We start from the raw sequence: 18,976 nt of genomic DNA, 5'->3' as shown, positions 1-18,976 counted from the left end.
ATTTTTATATCTTTCTAACTTTCTCTGGAGGTAAAAAATAATCTTCCTTAAAAAAGGATTCCTTATGTTTGGTTTAAGTTTATTTTATACAAATATTTAGGTCTTTTATTTATCGATTGAGGCAGTACGAAGTCTGCGGCGTCAACTAGTAAATTATATAATAATTACTATAATAATTCGTCTACAGTACTGTTTCACGGCAGAAAAAGCAACCCTGTGCCACTCATCTTGCCGGTATACTATGCGAAGAAGATTCCACTGGTATATTAATTGTTCATACAATATTATATAGTTAGCTAAAATTAAGTTTATTTTTTACCTCCTGAGAAAGTTAGAAAGATATAAAAATTCTTATTTGTTATTCATTTTAAACTATTCTTTCAATTTAATTTCTGAACGACGGGGGACTATTCAATGAAAAAACCAAATTGTTGTTTTTATTTAATTCTGAGCATTTTCCTATTTTTCACCTTTTAAACCTTCCCTGGACTTCCACAAATAATTCAAGACCAAAATTAGCTAAATCGGTAAAGCCGTACTCCAGTTTAAGCGAGACTAACGAACAGCAATTCATTTTTATATATATAGATATACCTTAGATCATTTACACGTCTAGAAAGACTATGACAGCTGTGAAAACGTCAAAAAAAAAGAGTTGAGGACTCACCTGAATTTTTAGTAATGCACGCACACTAACACAAAGTGTCATACAATTCGAAAGTGTACGACGTAGCTTGTCACGCACACTTAACTATTATTTCTGGCCTATTTTGTATCGGTTCCTTAACAGCAAGAGACTCTATCTAGACGTATAAATTATCTAAGGAATATACAATGAAATAATAATCAGTCAAATGATATGGTGGAGTCCCAGAAACATTTTAACCGTTAAAGAATAAATAAGAATAAACGAGAAAATAAAGAACCTCATAATGACTTCACCTGTAGAAAGTGTTTAATTATTTTTTATTGTTAAACTAATTATCATTTTTAAGTACAATATATAAAACCTTGTTTTAGTTACTAATACTTGTTTTCGCATATATAGCATATCAGATTACAATTACAGTTTACACAAAACTAGGTCAACTTATGCTCTATGCGAGACTATTTCTCACAGCAGGTGTGCATGCCTAAGCAGTAAGCTCTGAAAAGAATGGCTTATACATTATATGTGCAAACTTTAAATTGAATCAGACATTTTGTAAATTAAATTCGAAATAAATGAATTAATTAAAGAATGGGCCAGAAACCAGAGAAAACTCCAATACGATTTTATAATAACATTCATATTCGAGCATTAATGTCACTTATCAGCGGCGAATAGCTTAAAATACGATAGAAATTCTTTAATATTCCGCTGAGAATATTGGAAATTTTCATAAATTCGGGAAGTTATTGGTTTTTTTCCCGTTTTTTTCAAAAATCCAGTTTTAAGGTCCTATGTAGCTTCCCTGATGCTTAATCCCGCGATGGTGTCCGTACGTCTGTATGTAAACCTCTTATAACTTTTGATCGGCTCGACCGATTTTATCGTGGTTGGCGCCATTTGAAAGGGCTTAAGCAAATTTTGAATACAATTTGGACCGAAGCGGACCGGTAGAATTTTAGGAAAAAACTTTATTTTTTTTCATATGTCCATTTACTGATCGATTCCAAAACCTCTTAACATCAACAAAACACGACAAACGCCACAAAGCCGGTTAAAATCGGTTGATTCGTTCGTGAGTTATCGTTGACGAAAGTAAACCAAAAAATGTGTTCTTTCGGTTTTACTTCGAATTTTCAAATTCAAACAATTGAAACTCAAATATTCTCAAGAAAGCTCTAAAACTGCGTCGAATGCCGGTAAACGCGTGAAAATCAGTTCATTCATTCAAAAGTTAATGCCGTTTGAAAATTCAAAAAATAGTGTTTTATTAAACTTATATCAGACATGAATTTTTCAAAGTTCTCCGAAATTGAATATTTGATCAAATGCATGTCCTGAGTTCTTTTATAAAGAGTTCAGAACCGTAGAACAGCTAACTCTTTAGCATGTTATCAACTAGCTCAAAATCATCATAAGTACAATTTGAAACGTTAAGGTATGGAATTAGCGGGAAGTTGTAGGGATGGCATTTAGGGTCAACTGTTTTTCTATTTTTTTTTATTATCTTAATATATATAAATCTCGTGTCACAATGTTTGTCCTCAATGGACTCCTAAACCAATGAACAGATTTTAATGGTGATTACTTCATGGAGTGCAGTTTGGTCCAACTTGAGAGATAGGGTAGTTTTTATTTCGATTTGGGACCCATAAATAATTTTATTTTTAATATTTGTTTTGTATGGACATATTTTCTATGAGAGAATTTAGTGACGCACGGTTTGACAGTTCCGCTGTGAAACAATTTCATTCTAACAACAGAAAGCATATTTACGAAATAATTTTTGATGTTTTGAAATATAAAACAGTTGTTTTTTTACTATCTACAGAACAACGTCTGTCGGGACAGCTAGTTTATAGAAGAAAAAAAGAGAGAAACGAAGAAAATGTTTTATTTGTGACGTTAAAGTATAGTATAATTAAAAAAAACTTAAAAAAAATATCGTAAACAAAATTATGGAATACGTCACAAAGTGATCCCAACTCAGTATGTTTGCTGGTTCGAAAACCAGCGCTGGTCTTCCGTTGAAGGACAAACGAGTATAAGTGATCACCGCCACCCACACTCTCTTGCCACACCAGAGGAATCCCAAGAGCGTGCACACACTACAGGATCATAGGACACACTATACGACACTGCAGATGTGCAATGGTTAATGTAAACATACCGTAACAGGCCGATATTCCAATTAGATTGAATGACGTCACAGCTGAGTTGTCGTCACTATGTCGGTTGCAGTTTTGCTGTCATATTTATTTTCATTGCCTTCGCTATACTACGCTACCTTGACACCAGTTAGCGTTTTCGCTCGTAATTCAAGTGGATTGATAAAAATGAAATAGTTTGTGTTTATGTTGTTAACTTTGAAATTTAGAACATTACAGAAGAGAAATCGAAAACCTGCAGTCATGCCCTTTGATACAAAAAGGCTCGTAGTTGCCGTTGGGATAATCTCCATTCAGGCCAACAAAACAAAAGAAAACTTTTACTTATCGATGAACATGGTTTGAACTTGTGTTTAAATACTATAAAACGACTTTACTCACATGTTACGCCACACACTGCGAGCGCAAATCCGCAGTTTGAGACGGGACATACCATCACCCTGATAAGGGACCTCGGAATGGTCTGAAACTAGTCGGTACCAACTCCGACAAAAGCCTTAAAGCCGTTTTAGACAAATAAAATAAAAAAAGTCTCACGAAATTAAATAATTTAACTATAGGTACCCTACTATAAAAAACCCGAACATATAAATACTTTGCACTGCGAATATAAAAGGCGTATCAAGAAAGTAAAAATCCCTCACTTCGAACACCTATCGTGCAATAAACTTAGACTAATAAAATATATATGGAAGATAAATAAAGTTTTAGAAACTTCTCAGAACGTAGTTTCAATCAGTTTAAGGGAAGCATAAAAACAAGAGTAAAGAAAATAAAACTTACATAAAACCTTCGCAGTAGAGGCAGGTGATTTTGCACTCTTAAAATTACACTTTTTATAGGTTTGCCAAAATCAATCATCTTTTAGCTTTTTGTTACATTGCTAATATGTAATTAGATATGACCCAAAAGTTACCGAAGATTTTGGTTGAAAAAGTATTTTCCAAATCTCCTTGACGGTAAAGATCAGAGTAAATAATTATCTTATAGCTTAGAAAATTTATACGTCTAGATAGAGCCTTTTGCTATTAGACAACCGATAAAAACCATTCACGACTCGTGGTCACACCAGTGTGACTACGAGTAATTTTTATTCCTCGTGGTCACACCAAGGGTTTTACTACACCCTGTTGGTAATTGATATAAGTGATGTGTCAATTTCAATTCTCATGATATCGACATTCTCGATAGTTTAGATAACAAATGATTAAGGATAGAAATTGTTTTTTCCTCGTCTTCACACCGCGGGTTTAACTACACTATTTTATTAAGATATAAAATTAGTTAAAACGTTAATAATGCCACACTATTAAACAATTATTGTATTAAAAAAATTAAAAAAAAACATGTTTTTGAAATGAAATGAAATGATTTATTTGTATGAATCATGGTAACATAGTTGTTAACAATTAATTGATGTACAGCACAATTCGCCAATATTATATCGGCATACAAATATTTGATTGTCAATATTGGAATTTTCATATTTATACGTCACTATTAAACATTACATAGTTTTAATTCGATAATATAATGTTAAATGAACATTAGTTTGTAGGTACCTCTTAAAAATAACATTTAAATACTATTATTTTTGGCTAAAGAATTCTTTTAAACTATAAAAGCATTTATCTATTAGCCATAATTTTATTTTTTTTATGCATTAATGTTTTAGGCATCTCTCTTTGTAAAAACAATATGAAACAAACATTAATGCTCCACATTAAAATGAGTCGTTATTTTGCATGAGATCTTATAAGAAAATTGCATTTCATTGTATTATTTTACATCAGAATATTGAAAGTATTATTAGTTAAGTATTACTTATAAAATAATATATTTTATTAATAATTCTATTGGCTCGTATTCTGTTCTTAGATTGTTTTATTCATTATGCGAGCTTAGAGGTTATAAATTATTTATTGTTCATTCCATTTTAAATTAAAAATACACGTGGGCAATGAATAATTCTACCTGAGCTATTGCTGTTTAAATATTAATTATTATTCGTATTATAAGTACAAGTGTTACTCTTGGACCGTGGGTTGAGAGGTCCGAGAGTACGTCATCTTTATTTCGGGCGAGATACATTCAATACAAATGAGTTAATGTCTTGTAGAGTTTATTAAACTCTTATTTTACTTGTGTTTTTGATCACATGAATACTGTTTGTTCAATTTTCATTATTAATTTGTCGATGCTCGTTTTTTTATGGAGGAAGAAAGAGGAGGACGAATGAACGTCTCTTGCAACACCAGAGGAATCAAAGGAGCCTTGCCGGCCTTTTTGAAACGTTTTTTTTAAAGATACCCATGTCCCGGAAATATATACTATAGATTAGTTGTAAGTGGAAGAAAGTTCCTTGATAACCGCACTGGAGAAGTACTCTCACGAACGCCACACATCCAGATGGTGGGGATGATATTCTAATTTGTGGAGTGTCGTGGAATTTGGTGCCAGGAATCAGGTCAAACAGCACTTCGGAACACTCCCCGTGATAAAGGCATAAAAGGCATTTATTTTCTCAAAATTGATTCCTTTAGAATTCTTTTTGATGTAATTTCTAATATACTAGATACTACTACATAATGCGGTAGAATACACACAATGAAGCGACGTCTCTACGCAACGCCAAGTCACCTACAATTCGAGCAGCTCTGCGTTGCAAGCGGTCAAATGGTTCGAGATGGGGTGCGCCAGCAGATATTGACAAATCAAAATTGGCCACGAATTATCGAGTTATCTATCCGCTTGTCTAAAATTGTATGTTTATGGCTTAGATTAGGAATTGGTCTCTGCTGCTCTCCAACTAGATACAGCAGGTGTAGTCGCAAAGTGCGGCAACTAATATTACGCTCAAGTGGGCGTTATCAAGCCAGTCTCGAACAATGTGTGACGTTGACGTGCCACGTGTTGTTAAACTTTGCCAATAATTGAAACTAAATGGCCGGGTTGCGTAGTAAAATTTTGTAAAAATAATACTACTAGAAATTAGAAAGACGCTGGTTTCACATATCACATCAGTAAGCATTTTGTATTTTATTAATTTCGTTGTAAAATAACATGACGCGTATGTTAAAAAAATTGAATGTCAAGATGCCACGCACACAAGCACCTAAAAGTCGCCATTTACAGCTATTGTTCTTTAATAATGCGGTATCTAGTTGGAGTGCAACGGAGACCAATATAAATAATCTAAGGTGTATGGTTTAAATATTGTTGTATTTAAGTATTCCCTAGTTAATTACATTAATAATTAATGTCTATACCTACACGTGGGTAAAATGTAAACAATACCTCAAGCCCTTAAGCATTAAATACCTTCGTGGATCTACATAATGCAGGCTTGTGTTACTTAACTGGAACATTATACGAAGACAAACAATACCGTCTACGGTACCTTCGTGTCCCTATTACCTATATATTAAGCAGAACTAAATATACCTGCTTTATTTATTTTTATAATCTCTTGAGATGTTTGTGTGGTAAAGGTTACTATAACATAAATAACTTTGTTATATTACCATAGACTGGAAATGGAGCGAACGCACTAAAGGCTATTTAATAACAAGTTTTGTTAAATGTAAAGAAATTAAAATAAAGGCTGCTGAGTTTCTTGCGCCCGTTTTCTCAGGTCTGAGGCATACTATTTCGAACGAGTGGTAGTTCTTGATGTTCATATGATTTTAAATCCAATTTTAAATGAAAATATTTGAATTTGACTTTAAGTATTCTATATCTCTGACACAACAGTTACTAGATCAATCAATTGATTGTCTCGTGTAGGAAAAGTAACACATTTTTGAAATTTTATTTGTGTATTAATCCTAGAAGTGAGGGTTATCACTTTAAAACATAACAAATTGTTTAGATTTACAAGAGCGACATCTCATGTCAACTTCCTAATATGTAAATATTGGGGTTGAGCAGGTTATCAACTGTAAAGTAGTTCCTGTAGATGAAACCACAACCTGAGAGTTGAACAAAGTACACAAGATTTTATGACGATACATCACTCGAACGGTTAGCTCAGTTTGGAGAGCACTGGCACGGAACGCCAGAACGGTCATGGGTTCAAGCCCCGCATCGTTCATAAAATTTTGTTTTTCATATTTATTTGTGAAAGTAACACATATTTTGCAATAAATTCAAATCGTTGAATCATTAAGGCCAAAATAGCGCATAATTGAAACCATTTCTTAACAGTATCGATAACGCTTTTATTTTTACAAGAATAATTATAATGTCTACAGAGCATGAGAAGTAAATGCATTTTTTCTTTAGATTTCTATTTTAAATAGACATTGTGAAAACAATACCAAAGTAACTTTTAACCCTAACTTTTACAGTTGGAGCCATTATATCTAAATAAGAATTTTTTGAAAAATTATTTTGTAAATCTATCATTTGAAAAGTCAGACACAAAAGACGACAAAAACGTTTAGAAACTAGAAAAAGTCGGTAAAAACCGTCGATGTGGATTATTAATAAACATAAATAAAATAACATGCTTGACTTATTGAAATACTTCATCTAAAAGATATATAAATTGATTAAATTATGTGTCACAGAAACATGTTGTATTCGCGAAATTGAAAGTTATTTATTGCATACTTACAATAGTTTATTCTGTTTCTAATGGTTCTATTTTTTTAGAAACCAATCAGTATTTTGACAATTCGATCTATTTTCCAATCAAACATTGTTGACTTACATCTAATCGTTTGTTCAGGTTTTGGCTCACTTTGTGCTAAACAGAATATGTAATCAATTCAATCGTTCACATTATTTGACCTTGCGACGTAACTAAAATAACATTTAATAAGTAAATATAACATTTGCTTACTTATAATTACGTCAGATTTTAGTTTTTCTCGATGTCTGCTTTACAACATATTTAAGGTGAAGTTTACTGTTAAGAAAAGAACTATTTTCTTAACGTTTCTGAACGTTAGTTCTTCTAAAATGAGGTAGGTATCGGCCCGTGAAGGAACTCCTAGTACTTACTAGTTTTCGTGGTTTTAATACCATATTAATATTACGCATTTATATTACTTTTTAATTAAATAGTAAATGACAGTGGGGCCCCCATATTGAAGGATTGGCGAACAGACAGCATACGCGGTTATAAAGATTAGACGACTAACATAGATACGGCGCGACTAGTATACTTTAGTTATTTCCATAGTATTATGTTCTATGGTATATTACTATGGGGCAACGCTGCCCATGTTAATACAATATTTGTGCTGCAAAAAAGGGCTATTCGCGCTATTTATAACCTAGGTCCTAAAAATCATTGAGAGCAAAATTTAAGGAAATTAACATCTTGACTGTTGCTTCTCAATATATTCTTGATAATTTAATGTATGTTCATAGGCACATTGAGGAATTTGCTAGAAACTGTCATAACCATAATGTTCACACCAGAAACAGACATAAGCTTATAATGCCTACTACTCGGCTAAGTCGAGTTAGTATGTCTTTTGTGGGGCGAAGTATATGCTTTTACAACAAGATCCCAGAAAATGTTCAAAACAAAAGTATTACGTGATTCAAAAGAATTGTTAAAAAACTTAATGATACCACATATTGGGAATGGAGCGACCGCCCTCAGGCTATTAAATAATAAGTTTAATTGTACAATATTACTTTGTAAACATATTTTTTGATGCAAAAAAGGGGCCCGCTGTATTTGTTGCGCCCTTTCTTCTCAGGCCTGAGGCATTCATTTTGAAATTAGGTGGTAGTTTTGTTTTTACTTTTAATAAGCGATGTCACATTCGATTTTTTATAAAAATATTTGAATTTGAATTTAGTATATATCTATATATATATATATATCACCATGTGGATGTGTGGCGGTCCTCCACAGTGCGGTTTTCAAGGAGCTTTCTTCCACGTACTACAAAGCTGTGGAATGAGCTTCCTTGCGCGGTGTTTCAGGGACGATACGACATGGGTACCTTCAAAAAAAGCGCTTACACCTTCCTTAAAGGCCGGCAACGCTCCTGTGATTCCTCTGGTGTTGCAAGAGATTGTGGGCGGCGGTGATCACTTAACAACAGGTGACCCGTACGCTCGTTTGTCCTCCTATTCCATAAAAAAAAAAATTAAAATTATTTTAAAAGTGGGCGGCTTATTTGCAGAGGATGACGGCTAGGTAGTTATCACGGCGAAGCCACCTTCCATCGTGAAGCAATACTTAATGTGCAAACATTATTGTGTTTCGCTTTGACAAGTCAAATTACTGAGCCAACGAGATAGAACATCTAATATATTAAAGTTATTATAAAATACTAAAAAATAAAAGCTTTATTGATGCTAGTTTATTTTATGACACTAAGGGACGAGACGAGCAGGACGTTCACCTGATGGTAATTAATATGCCCTGCCAATTACAACGTAGTGCGCTCAGGATTCTTGAAAAACCCAAAAGTTCTGAGCGGTCACCTTGAGACATAAGATGTTAAGTTTCATTTGCCCAGTAATATCACTATCTACGCCCATCAGACTGTAACACAATAATGCTTACACACTGTTAGACGGCAGAAATAGGCGCCGTACCCATATCTAGCCGGCATCTTGTGCAAAGAAGCCTTCCTCCTGGTGGCCTGGGGGGTGGTGGTCAAATGCCTTTCTTACTTGGACTTTCCTATTCTTTTTTTGCCTGGGAAAACACAGGGCGACAGTAGTAGTAAGTCGTTATCAAATTCAAATTCAAAAATACTTTATTCATGTAGGTCACGGAAATGACACTTATGAATGTCAAAAAAAATAAAAATATTGTTTCTTATTGAATTTACCGCTACTTGGTAAAGGGTTGAGCTAATGAGAAGAATTAGCAAGAAACTCATTGCCACCCTTTTAAGTCAAGATTTACATTTTAATTGTTTTACAAATCATTTCAATTACAATATATGCAAAGTGACGCAACAAAAATACTCAAATGTCAAAAACTTAAAGGCTTACACGAGTAAGTCAAATAAGAAAAAAAAAGTAAATTAATACTTATAAACACAAGAGTCATTGAGTATGCATCAATCCACACATACCGTAAATAAATAGAGGCGTTATGTGAGCACTTCATAAAATAAAATATATAATAACTTTAACTTTAAAGAAAATAATAATAATAAAAAACACATCAAGCAGACCTCCCGGTAACAAGACCATCCAGCCACCACGAGTAGCACCCGTTCACGAGCATGACGCATGGACCAGCCATCGCCTCCCTCGACCATATTTAGGGAAGGGAACGACCCGCCCCACGTCACCGCCACATATCACATTCGTTATATTGTTTTAGGAAGGGCGTATCTTTTATCACCAGGTGAACGCAATGATCATATCATCACTTCTCATCTTAAAAAAAAGTGATGAGAATAAAATAGCATTACAGTAGTCATTAGTAGCTTTTAATACTGGGTAGTTGATTTTGTGTTTTATGTCTTGATAATATGTTCCAACTACCAAAACAGGTGCTAATCATAGTAATCGTTTGTGGGTAGAATGTTATTGCTTGTCAATGAGGACCTCGACACCCACAGCACACTGTTGTATCATAATAGAGACGCCACATTTAATAATATGGCTCTATGTATTGTAGAGTTTTGAAATATTTTCTAAAGAGCCCAATGACCTAGTTAAATTTGAGTTTGTACTAATTTACTTTTTTACACGCATTTCATATGCTTCTCCTGTATGTTTGCTTGTTTGTAACTGACTCATTCGAGCGCAATTTTGACCCACTTTAAAAGGTCAGATTTCATTAAGACTTCGTCGATTTATCGGGGACCGTTGACAATACTTTAATTTGATAAAATTATTCCATTTTTTAATTTGTTACTTTAATATATAAAATTCTCATGGCGCGGTGTTTGTAGTTAAACTCCTTCGAAACGGCTTGACCGATTCTCATAAAATTTTGAGTGTATGTTGGGTAGGTATGAGAATCAGACAACATCTATTTTTCATCCCCTTAAATGTTAAGGGTGGTCCACATCTATTTTATTTTTTATTTTTTTTTGATATTTTTTTTAAATTTGTTTGATTATGAGTAAGCATTAAAAAATACATACAACTTCAAATTTTCACCCATCTACGATTAACAGTTACTTTTGTATCGCGATTTTAATATCGGCAATACAACGTTTGCTGGGTCAGCTAGTAATTTATATAATTTTCCTCTATCGTTTATAAGGCATGAATTGATGTAAATTTGAAATTTCAACCATTATTTTTAACCGATTAATTTAATATGAGTAATTTTTTAAAAGCAAAGAGAATTTTTAATTCAACATTTCAAAGAATAGTTTAAGAAACACTAAAAAAACACGCTATTACAAATAAACCAAACTGAAAAGTAGGAAATATATAGTTTTATTTTTTAGTTCGGTTTTCTATAAAAAGCGTGTTTTTTAGTTTTTTTAGTATTTTTGGGTTTTTCAATAATCTTGAGCGACACTGTATTGTAATGCGCAGGGCGTCAATTACCATCAGCAGATCATCCTACTCGATTCGTCCCCTATTTTCATTAAAAACAACACCTTTTTAATCCTTTAAGAAGTGTTTAGTTTATATATCATGTCCTTTTGCAATTCTTGCGATTCTAATATAGTAAGATTCTGTTCTGTACTAAACTCTACTAGATGAATGTAGATATTTAAAGGCTAGTACTAAATATACCAGCTGTACCGGTACACTAGCTGACCCGACTGACGTTGTTCTGTTAATAATAATAAAAAAAACTCCTACGAGTGGAATTTCGTAAAATCCGTTCTTAGCTGACCTCTACTAGGCGAAAGGAATATTCCTACCAAATTTCAAGTCTCTACGGCTTATGGTTCCAGAGATATCGTGATGAGTGACTATATACGTGGAAATCTCTTATATATATAGATATATAATGTATATGACCAATACCTCCCTACATCTCCCGCATTGGTGAGCACTGTTTAAATTTCATTGTATTATATAAAGCAGATACTCGTATTTATTTTTTTTTTCTTCCTTATATATTTACAGACATACATATTTTCTTATTTTTGTAAGTATCATTGATTATTTGTAGTTAAATTTTTTGTGAATCTATTTTTGTATAATATTTATTTTAGTGCCACATTTATATTTTGCTTTTAAAATTTGTCAGTTCAGCTCCAAACATCACACAATGGGGTCACTGAAAATCAGTGTTGTGCTCATAATGTATGGACACAACTATAACTGAGTCGACTCCAGTTTTGGAAGACCACTGCCACATTAAGTTTTGTTTTTGTTTCTTTTGTATTAAGTAAGTTAATTCCACCTTCGCACGACACGCCACAAATTAGGATATCATCCCCATCATCTGGATGTGTGGCTTCCTCCACAGTGCGGTTTTCAAGGAGCTTTCTTCCTCGTACTACTAAGCTGTGGAATGAGCTTCCTTGTGCGGTTTTTCCGGGACGATACGACATGGGTACCTTCAAAAAAAGCGCGTACACCATCCTTCAAGGCCGGCAACGCTCTTGTGATTCCTCTGGTGTAGCAAGAGAATGTGGGCGGCGGTGATCACTTAACACCAGGTGATCCGTACGCTCGTTTGTCCTCCTATACCATTAAAAAAAAATAAACAAAGTTAAGTATTAGACTTAGCATATATTTTGTTCTCATTATTTTTTTTGTGTGAATGTGTCAGTTTTTCTGCCAAAATAAATTCATTTTCATTTCATTTCATTCATTCATTCATTTAAAATACAAGTATACTTTAAATTCTTAATTAGCCCAACAACAAAAGGAAAATCGTAAACTTTGATGCGCTTTTCATTGCACTGCGAAACTTTAGTGAGGATCGTTAGAATCGCTCATGCAATTTCTTTGTTCAAAGAAGCAGACGGTTGTAAAATATAAGTTGTTTCATCAGCATTATGAGGGTTGGAACTAGTTGGGAGTTGAGACAAGTATCTCAAACAACTACTATATTTATTCGAATAAAACAAATCTTATAACTATATATACAATACTATGATTAAAACAAATCTTATAACTATATTTACAATACTACAACTACATAAAATTAAAACTATCATTACGTGGAAGCGTACCAAGAATACTGCCAGCATTACCGCGTTGGATAGCTAGGCTGATCCGTTGACCGAAATAGCTGCGAGCGCTTGGGTTTCCAGTAGCCTTATTGAGGCGCGAAGATAGTATTTTGAACATTCTCCGCGCCTCTGGGCCCCACGGGCCAAGTGTCTCGACACCAAACGGCACAAATATTTGCGACGCTTGCTGTCTTCTGCAGTCGATAATCAACTACTTAATATAATATCCACTTTTGTATTTCTCTAAGCGAGTTTTTCTAAGGCAGTTTCTATTTCCAGTGATATATGATCAATATGAACTGCGACAAGACATGCAGTATGGTTCAGCTGATGGTTATTGATACGCCCTGTCCATTACAATGCAGTGCCGCTCAGTATTCAAATTCAAAATCAAATATTTTTATTCAAAATAGGATGTAACATCACTTATTGAAAGTCAAAAAACTACCGCCCATTCCAAAATGAATGCCTCAGACCTGAGAAGAATGGGCGCAACAAACTCAGCGTGTTTTTTTTTTCATCGAATAAATATGTTTACAAAGTAATATTGTACAATTAAACTTATTATTTAATAGCCTGAGGGCGATCACTCCATTCCCAATCTGTGGTATCATTAAGAAAGTCATTTATGTTACATTAACCTTTACCACACAAACGTTTTTTAATAATTCTTTTGAATAACGCAATACTTTTGTTTTGAACATTTTCTGGGATCTTGTTATAGAAGCATATACATCGCCCCACAAAAGACTTACTAGCTCGACTTAGCCGAGTAGTAGGCATCATCAGTTTATGTCTGTTCCTGGTGTTAACATTATGGTTATGACAGTTTCGGGCAAATTCACTTATGTACCTATGAATATACATTGCATTATCAAGAATATATTGAGAAGCAACAGTCAAGGTGTTAAGTTATGATTCTTAATTTAATTAATCTTGATCAAAAAATGTAAAAATCTCAATTAATTTTCTTGATGTTAAGATTCTTGCAAAACCCAAAAATTCCGAGCGGCACTACTTTTGATCTCATCACTGGGACATTGAGACATAACATGTAAAGTCTCATTTGCCCAGTAATTTAACTAGCTACGGCGCGCTTTAGACCGCAATACAGTAATGCTTCAACTTTCACGACTTTCCTCTAAGTCTCGTAGTTTCCGACTTGGCCATCACCGCCCTTCTCAAAAAACCACCCTGTATACGTCTAAGACAGAGCCTCTTGCTGCTAGCAGTCTAGACAACCGATGAAAACAGGCCACGTTTATAACTTTAGTGTCCGTGACAAGATTATTCTATACCCGCGATTTGTATGTCACTTTGTGTAATTATGCGTGCATTTCTCAAAATAGACGTTAACTGTTAGCCTCTAATTTTTTTCTACGTTTTCATAGTCTATCTAGACGTATAAACGATTTAATTTATTTCGCATATGATTTTAGGCATGTGGCATGGAACAAATTATTCTTTACCTTAAATTATATCTAAATATAATTTCTTGTAAATTAACCACGGCACAAACAAGATGATAAGAACGATTTCAGCTATTAAAAATATCCAAGTCATCGCTTTGTTATTAAAACGAAAAAATGCTTTTGTTTCCTTTCGTTATATTTTTTTAGCTGACGGGCGTTTTATCCAATTAAACGCTCGTATTAAGATCATTTTGAACCTCTTTTAACGGCTTTGAAAGGGTTTGGCTAATAGAAATTAATTTGTTGCTATATGTTTTACTCAGAATACTAACTAGGTTCTATACATAACTTTTCGAGCAATTCTTGTATATATATTATGTAATCTGAATCTCAGAAACGGCTCCAACGATTTTCATAAAATTTTGTATACGGGGGATTTCGGGGGCGATAATACGATCTAGCTAGGTTTCAATTTAAAAAAATGTAGTGTATCCATGATTTAATGACATTAGAATACAAAGGTAAATTTCGCCACTATATACAAGACTATAATAGCTCAGATGGGACACTGGGTGATCCGGAAAGCAGAAGACCCCCGGTTCAAATCCAGATGTCCTATTAGTTATTTCTTTTGTTCAAGTTTTGTACATTCTTAAAAATCGTCCGGATATCCTAATATACCTAAAAACTCAGTTCTATGCCGTATTTCACAAATTTATAATAACAACGATTATCCTAACTAAAATCTTAAATAAGAAAAATTCACAGAAAAGAATAAACACACACACACACAAACAACACATCACAGGAACCTCAGTTGAACTTTCTATTGTAAATATTAATTTTGTAATCCACTTTTCGCTCTATTATTAATATGTTTGTATATCTTAATATATATAAATTACGTGACACGTTGTTTGTCCGCGATGGACTCCTAAACTAAGGAACGAAATTTAATGTGGATTACTCCATAGAGTGCAGTTTGGTCTAACTTGAGAGATAGGATAGTTTTATTTCGATTTGGGACCCATAATTATTTTTATTTTCAATATTTGTTTTGTATGGACATATTTTGTATGAGAGAATTTAGTGACGCACTTCGGTTTGACAGTTCCGCTGTGGAACAATTTCATTATAACAACAGGGAGCATTTCTTACGAAATAATTCATGATGTTTTGAGACATTATTGGCAAATTGCTATAAAACAGTATTTTTTTTTATTATCTACAGAACAACTTCTGCGTCAACGTTATATATAAAACCATAGATCTTTGTATATTTATAGTATAACCTTCTGGATATAAGGCGTTCGTCATGAGTGCATAATGAGATGAGAAATCATGTACTATGCTTTAGTCTTACAAAACAGTAGAATGCACTGGGCTTGCCCGAAGACGAGTCACTCTCTATTACTGGCTCCCTGTTTCTTCTAAGGCAATTTGGCTTTGCCTACCAACTTACGACGGAATTGGCAATCGCTTGAAATTATAATTAAGTTTTCCATATAAGGTAGTATTGACTTGAATATAGTTATATTGTATAAAATAAAATTCAAATTCATATATTTTTATTTAAAGTCACTTATTGAACGTCAAAAAATACCACCCATTCTTAATAAGACTGCCTCAGACCTGAGAAGAACGGCCGCGTGAAAATCAGCGGGTTTTTCTTAATTTAGTTACAATATAATATGTAGTATCATCGTATAATAAATTATTATTAACAATTAAATAGCCTGAGGGCGCTCGCTCCATTCAAAGTCTGTGATATCATAATTGTTCGATCACTAAAATATTGATCTAATAGGTTAGGTTCCTAGTTGAACCAATTTCAATTACTATAAATAGCCTATCGAATAGCTGTTGAAGTGAAAGATGTTAAGGCGAAGAGTAAGCAGAAAACACGCAAACATGGTATTTTTAGACAAGTTTTGTGGTGAAAGTATGGCATTTCGAGCTATGAACACTACTCAATCCTGTTACACATATCCTTAAGTCTTATTTGTAGGTTGCAAATGCTTGCTATTGGCTATAGTTAACACTGCCGAGCCTTTTTGAACTACCACTTTTCTTTGAAGTGAAACAAGTTTTTTGGCATGGCGTGACGCATTTTTTTGGTACTTCTCTCAGAAAATTTATTTTTATAGCTTGTACTTTTTTGTGTGGGTTCATTTATTCAGATTAGTAGTGAATAACGAGGATTGTAAGTATATAAACTGTTTTCCACGCAAGAATTTTGAAAATATTGGCTTTGTTACATAGATGGCGGGCCGGCAGCCGTGAACTCATATCGCTCAAGGTTGCTGGCATTAAGTGTCGCCTTAAACGAAAATTGTTACATTTTTTTAAATTTAAATGAAAAAATTAGTTCTATGAAGTTTTATGAAAATAATATAAAATTTTCATTTTATGAAAGACGAAGAAGACATTTTATGAAAATAATATAAAATTTTCAAAATTAGATTATGTTAAGACACTGAAGCAGGATATTTAAATTTTCACTATTGTTTCATTAATGAAAAAAATCTAAATCTAATTAAATTTTGTTATGTCGAGCTAACTCCGCACAGGATTATTATTTTGGAATATAATTTACATTAATATAAAGGAAGTTTGTTTTATTAGACACCAGTCTAGTGAATCTCTAAAAGAAAAAAGCGATTAACTCGATTGTATGAATCATGCAGTCATTGATAGATTGACATAATATGACGGTTATAATTTTGTAAAAAACTCAGATAGCCGAAATTACGTTTTACGTAAGTGTTCGCTTTCAAAATTAGCGAGATTATTGTTTGCCATATTGTTATAACTATACCAAACTTATGTCACACTGTAATATCACTGCACGTTTCATACTAAACTAAAGTTTAAATTTTTACTTAGGTAGTTACGCCTCCTTATTACGTACTATTTACATCCTCTTTGCTAGACACTAGCATTATTTAATATAAATCAATTCTTATTATTTTCAATCAAACAGTAACTACAAGATTTGCCAGAAAACTGCGCTCAACTGCTCAGTGCGCTCATTTATATAATAATAATAATAATTTATATCTATTAAAAACATAGTTTACAGCAGCTAGTGGCCGGAGTCACCTTTTAGGCAAATAGTGCCTGTACCAGGTGTCTCCATTCTTCGATTTCAGCAATGTGTTATTTTTAACAAAAGTTTTATTGATATGTTGGTGAAATAATAATAAAGTTATGAAATGAATATAAATTTACAATTTAAATATTTGGAAAGTTATGTTTGAACACCTTAACAATTACAGCGACATAGATTTACAATTACAATTTTTAATTCTTAAAGAACATGTAAGTAATTTTTTATTATTATAAACATAAATGATAAATGTATGTACCTATGTGTGAGTGTGTGTGTGCGTGCGATACTGTGTGTTTTTGTGAGTGTTGTGTGCATGTGTGTATATGTATGAAACGAAATTACATCTTTGTTGTGGAATATGAATCCTCTTAATTGAGCGCGCGTATTTGTGCACCTGTTTATCATCTTAAATGATAGTAAACACTTTCTAAACAAATCATTACCGACAACTTCTAGACACTAACAAAAGACATTACTCTTGATTATGGGATACCGGAGCTAGGAAACTCATACTCCAAAAGACTTTCAACTCCGAGAGATTTCATTCGGGAATAGTTCACTAGAGCATCATTTATACATTACTTACATCTTTAAACGTCTAGATAAACTATTACAGCTGTAAAAATGTCAAAAAAAAATTAAGTTTAGAATAAAACTCTATTTTGAGCAATGCACGCACACTATCACGAGTGTAAGACAAAGCTTGTAACGCACACTAAACTAATATTCCTGACCTGTTTTCATCGGTTGTTCAACAGCAAGCCGCCTCCATTAAGCCGTATAAATTATTTAAACAATATAAACACCGTCGCAGCAATGTTGAGTGTCTTTTTAATTACCAATAACACCAGTGATCCTAAAAAAAAAACATATTTGGACTTAAATGCAGTTGAATGTTTTACAAACTTATCTAACCTCTAACTGCTGCCCGCGACTTCTTATGCAGAAAAAACACAATTTATGCATAGCATGATAAAATTAGGCCTAAAGGCCTGTTATCCCAACATCTGCAAAATATTTTCATGCAAAATTTGAATTAAGTCTATTCAGCAGTTTATAACCACAGACAAACAGATTCTAAAGTACTTTTTTGGATTCCGTATTGTTTGTACTACATCCAACAAGCAATCCTTAAAATAATATTCAATGAGTTTTACTTTGATGTATTTTATTACATACTTAGATTATTTATACGTCTACAACGTGGTACATAATACCTCATAAAAAATAATTAAATTAGCTGCCCCGACAGACGTTGTTCTGTAGATAGTAAAAAAACACTGTTTTATACGAATTTGCCAATAATATTTCAAAACATCAAGAATTATTTCGTAAAAAATGTTCCCTGTTGTAATAATGAAATTGTCTCACAGCGGAACTATCAAACCGTGCGTCACTAAATTCTCTCATAGAAAATATGTCCATACAAAACAAACATTGAAAATAAAAATAATTATGGGTGGGACCCATCTCGAAATAAACACTTTCCTATCTCTCAAGTTGGACTAAGCTGCACTCCATGAAAAACTCCCCATTTAAATCCGTTCATT

At 33.2% G+C, this 18,976-nt stretch overlaps 1 protein-coding gene across 2 annotated transcripts in view; it reads right to left on the bottom strand.

Annotated features, from left to right (window-relative positions):
• Positions 1 to 18,976, bottom strand: part of LOC126971192 (filamin-C) — a 162,298-nt gene that overhangs the window by 133,995 nt on the left and 9,327 nt on the right. The gene's annotated exons all lie outside the window — the stretch shown is intronic.

This window comes from Leptidea sinapis, chromosome 23 (genome assembly GCF_905404315.1).
Source record: "Leptidea sinapis chromosome 23, ilLepSina1.1, whole genome shotgun sequence".
In the NCBI taxonomy this organism is placed as follows: domain Eukaryota; kingdom Metazoa; phylum Arthropoda; class Insecta; order Lepidoptera; family Pieridae; genus Leptidea; species Leptidea sinapis.
The sequence above is the reverse complement of the archived record's forward strand: the minus strand, read 5'-3'. Positions and strand labels throughout refer to the sequence as shown.